At 36.1% G+C, this 5000-nt stretch overlaps 1 protein-coding gene across 13 annotated transcripts in view; it reads left to right on the top strand.

Moving 5' to 3' along the window:
• PIP5K1B (phosphatidylinositol-4-phosphate 5-kinase type 1 beta) overlaps nucleotides 1-5000 on the top strand; it is a 1685295-nt gene that overhangs the window by 880142 nt on the left and 800153 nt on the right. For 9 of the 13 annotated variants that reach the window (XM_044064337.1, XM_044064336.1, XM_044064338.1 and 6 more), the window contains one exon: nucleotides 2926-2980. The exons of the other annotated variants lie outside the window; for them this stretch is intronic. The gene's annotated coding sequence lies outside the window, so the exon portion shown is untranslated. The remainder of the gene's footprint in view (nucleotides 1-2925; nucleotides 2981-5000) is intronic. 13 annotated transcript variants of the gene reach the window in all.

Here is a 5000-nt window from a genome sequence, read left to right on the forward strand (position 1 = left end):
CAACTTACTTTTTCAAGTGACCCTTCTTTATAACGGTGTGAGGTTTGCTTGATTTGCAAAACCTTTGAAAATGGTACCATTTTTTACACTTTTGTCATTGTTGACCAAATGCTAAGCATTTTTCTCTTTTAGACTCATGATTGGCACTACAGTTGCAACAGTTAACAATGAAGCTGAATTTGGGTTTTGCTGACTGACCCATGTACTGCACTGAGCATGTCCTTTTCTTAGAACTTGCTGGAAAACTACTGGTCGTCCCAGGGAAACCTTTCAAGGGTTGCAGGTCCCATGTGCTTAGGCCTGTTTCTGCTAGTCATGTGCTGCATGCTGTCTACATTTGCTCTGGAGTCTGCTGAAACCATGCTCTTATCACTTGCAAGCATACTTGTGTGCCTTTCTGTAACTTCATGGATTTGACAAATCTCAGTAGCTTTACTAAGCATTAAATCACTGTCACAAAGCAAAATCTTTCTCAGTGCAGCACTATTAATACCACACACAAGCCCGTCCTTTATCAGGTCATCTGTCAAGTCACCAAACCAACACATCTTAGCTTTGTTTCTCAACTCAGTTATATAAGCTGTGAAAGTTTCCCCTGTTTTTTGATCTCTTGTGTAAAACAAATGCCTCTCTAATGTAACATTTGTATGTGGGCTACATATTTCCCTGAACCTGCACTTCAAACACTCAAGGTCTTCCCCTCATTCAGCTTGTATAACAATATGACAGTTTTCGCCTTTTTCCTCGTATACTGCTGGTGCATACACACATCAACGCACTTTTAATGGCCTCTGACCCATCTAGGATTAGCAAAATGAATGCCCTGGTGTATGCATCTTTGTCAGAATAAGCTACTAAAAATATCATACTCTTGCTCAAATATTCGCAATATTCTGATCAAACATCAATGCTGAGGGTTTATGAAATCCATCTGCCATATTAACACATACTAGTGAAGGCTTTTGCAAGTATACATGAACGTACACACGTATACATGTGCCAAAATTTATGCCAGTATTTGTAACTATGCCCAATAGCACAACAAGCCCCTGAATAACCGAACTTTGCGAAATAAGTCTCTTGGGCCCTGTAATACACTTGAAATTACTGTACTCTAAGAAATCAGCTCTTATCAGTGTAAGAAACACTTCATATAACTGCACTTTGCAAATAAACAGTACACAGCACACTGAAACTTCCCCAAAATGCTTGTACTTTGCTAAATAACTTTACAATGCAAGAAACACTTTGTACTGGTGGCACTTTGCGAATAAACACACCCAGCACAAGAAACGTTTCGAAATGGCTGTATTTTGACTGTACTTTATGAAATAGTTGCACTTTGCACACAAATAAGCTCTTTGGAATAAATATACAGCAATAAGCACACACTGTAAGCAATTTTACACACCTTGGGATACTTTGAATAACTCTAGTTATGCCCTGAATACAATGCAAAGTAGTAATTAGGCCAGAACACAGTACTTTGCCTACAAACATGCAGTCAGTCGCCTTGCTTTAATTATGCTTAATGCGCCCTTTTTACCATTTATTATATTCGTTTTGCTTGTTTAATCTTTTCTCATGCCCATTATACCTTTCTTGTGCTCGTTTTACTCTAAACATGCTCGTTTTGCTTTAAATATGCTTGTTTTGCAATTCCGAGGTAATTCCGAATCCCTTATGTACTTTTCTGATAATCGTTTTATCAGATATTTCAATTTTAAACATTTCATTTAATTAATAACCCTTTTATGCCTCTTGCTTGTTTAATAATGCGGTTTGTGCCCTTGTAATTCTCAGTTTTATCTTTCTTTATAAAATAAATCATTAGTGCAAGTTTTCACTACCTTTGGTTCATTTCTGGCCCTTTTTCATGCTCATTTTTCTTAGTTTAACTTCGCTTTTAACTCTGCGCCTCATAGCTCTGAAAAGCATTCTCTGGAATCCCATTTCCGACATCATGTCACTCATCTAGTCAGGATAAAATAGACAAGTTTTTGTGGGTTCTGTTCAAGCAGCTTTATTATGTACAAACACATCAGAACTGAGGCTTAATAACTTTAACTTAGATAAACTTATAAACAAACTAGCTATAGCACTCATACATGCTCACTCTCTGGCTGCACTCACAAAATGGCACTGAAGCTAGCACGTGCTGGCTATTTATATGCACGTGTTGACCTTGAAACGCTTCTTAAAGGTACAACATACACACACTATTATACATTTTTCTCAGCTCAGGGCATCTGTGTGGAGTCCACCTCTTACAATACCTAGGCACCACAGCTCCACAAACCTCACTGAGGTTGCTAGAGAGATAGTATAGCACACTACGTATAAATATTATTCTGGAATGATATTAACAGCTGACTTCTGCTGGTTGTAAGTAAAAGCTTATTCCTTAATGTTGAATGGAATAATGTTACATCTGTCACAATATTCATATGCTTGAAATGTATTTTTCGTAGTAAGTCTCTTCAATCTAGTTTTAGTTCCCCTGTTGATGCAGTCCAGGAATAGACTTTCAACTATAACTGGATCAGACATTGCATTATAGAGCAGGTAAAGTTTGCTTTAAGTAACCTGCAAGAAATAGAATATAAGAATTCCTGGAACCTTTATGAATAGATCAACTTGTCTAACTTTCTTATTTTTCTAGGGATTAATTACTATATCGTTTTAAGGTATTTCAGGTGGCTTATACAAAGGTAACAGAACAGAGTGTTATGTTCAGTTGTGGGTTGAATCAGTTTGATATAAAACAATATAACAATCTATTCTAGTGATTGGACATGTCCTTTAGAATTAGACAGGTTGCCGAATGTTTTTTTTATTCTGTGAGAGATACATATTGGTCAAGTCTAATCCTTTGCATATCTTTGTCCTTAGATTTTGTAATCATAACTTATTTCCATTTTGCAGGCCTCATGTTACTACATTTATTGACATCAGAGATGAGGAATTATTACTGCACTAGGTATGTATTTTTGCAGACCATCTTTAAAGAAATTCATCATCTTTTACTAATATAATCCTGTTACTCAGTTTGCAGTCATCAGCATATTTGTTTTATCCAGATCACATTTCTTATGTTTATGTCTGAGAATAGTCCAAAAAGGAGTGGTCCCACAGAGCTCTCTAGAGCATCAGTAGTATCCCCTGCTGAGATACACAGGAAACCCCCCCACCCTAACTCACTGCGTCCATAATCAGAGGTTTATCCATTGAATTATCTGCTGATTAATGTGTTTAATTTGTCGCTCATTCCATTTGTGGGATAGTGTTAAATGTTTTAACAAGGTCAGTGTAAGCAGTAGGCATTGTCAGGTCTTCATTAAGCAATAAGTGCTGCCGTTACCCTGAAGGAATGCCATACTACCACGATACCACATAACTCAGTGCATGTTTAGGGTCATTGCTGCTGGTTGGCATAGATATACTGTTGGATGTAGCAGGAATAACTTCCTTGTTCTGTTCCAAGCCACAGACAGTGTCACAACCAACCAGACAGCCAATTATTGAAATGCTTTTCATTTATTTTAACCTGTTTCAGTATCATTTAATCTCTTTAAACATTCAAACAGAGAACTGTTTTGATAAACATTGCACATATTTCAAATGTTCATACTTTCTTAATATAATCTTAATTTAAAATAAAAATACAGTAATACAACAGAATGTAAATAATAATAATAAATTAGCTACAAAAGTTGTAAAATATTATTGTTTAAAATTTTACTTTATACAATTTGTAAAAATGTTGTTTAAAAATTTCTGAGCCTTTTAAAATGTATGTTTTTTTTTTTAACTTGAATAAGCCAGAATTTACAAACATGGGAGATAAATATGACTGTAGTTTTGTTTTCTGGTTTCAGAAGCCTAGTGCCAGACAGAAAATAAAATGCTGAAACAGTATGGGTTGCTAATTTAAAAACCATTTAAACTGAAGTGCTGAATTCAGTATCCTCAGGGAGCAGTGTTCTCATTATGGAGGTTTATGCAGTTCAGGTCTGAATGTGCAGTTTAGTTCAGCTTGCAGAATGGACATATTTAATCACAGTCCTAATGACTTTATATTAGTTTTTGTATTTTTTTTAATGAAACTGTAGTTTTACCAGTACTTAGCAGCAAAATCAGTGAAATAAAGTACCAGCCTTACAGATCTATTCACTGTATTAAGCAATGTGTACTCTTTTAAAGATTACATTTTCTTAAATACTTCCATGGTTAATAAAAGAAAACCATGGCTTATCTGATTGTTAATTGCAAAAACAATGGCCAGTTGAGAATTAGTATGTTGCTATCACTTAATAAAGAAAATTTATTATCAGAATTATCCTTTTTTCCAATGTTACAGAACCATGAGAGTGCAGTTCAACAGAATACACATAAACTACCTGTTGCTGGGGCTACATTGTGGCAAAGAGTGTCTAGGTCATTTGAACCAAGGTCTTGTACAAGCTATGAGGTTATGAAATTGCTAAACTGACCCATAAAATCTGGGATGCTAGAACCTCAGTGTAGGGTCTTTGTCTAGCAGTATGAGATCTTTAATCCTGTGTGCCAAAGTGCTATAACTACAGTGTGCTAACAAAAAGCCTACATTTGTATTTAATTTGCAGTTAGAAAGTCCAAACTGTTATATACATGTGCTATTTTAGAAACAGAGCACAGTTATGATATACCTGAATTCCAGGGACCTAGTTAACAAAGTTAGCAAGCTCTGGGTATACAAGGGGACTACCAACATACATTGTGTGGATAACTGAGAAGATGTGGGAGGACTTCATAAACTTGCAGTGGGATGAGATTGTTCCTGCATATTCAATGTCCTGCAGTGGTTCAGGAAGAAAGGGAAAAGTATTTTTGAAGAATCTGATAGTAAGATGGTGCAGGGATGACAAAACTGGAGGGGTGGGGGCAGGGCAATGCGTATCTGTAGTTTGTAAGGGTGGGAGCAGGGCATTGCATATCTGTGGTTTGTAGGATTAGAAAGA

Source organism: Protopterus annectens, chromosome 2.part2 (genome assembly GCF_019279795.1).
Source record: "Protopterus annectens isolate FY-2018-M chromosome 2.part2, PAN1.0, whole genome shotgun sequence".
NCBI classification, from domain to species: domain Eukaryota; kingdom Metazoa; phylum Chordata; order Ceratodontiformes; family Protopteridae; genus Protopterus; species Protopterus annectens.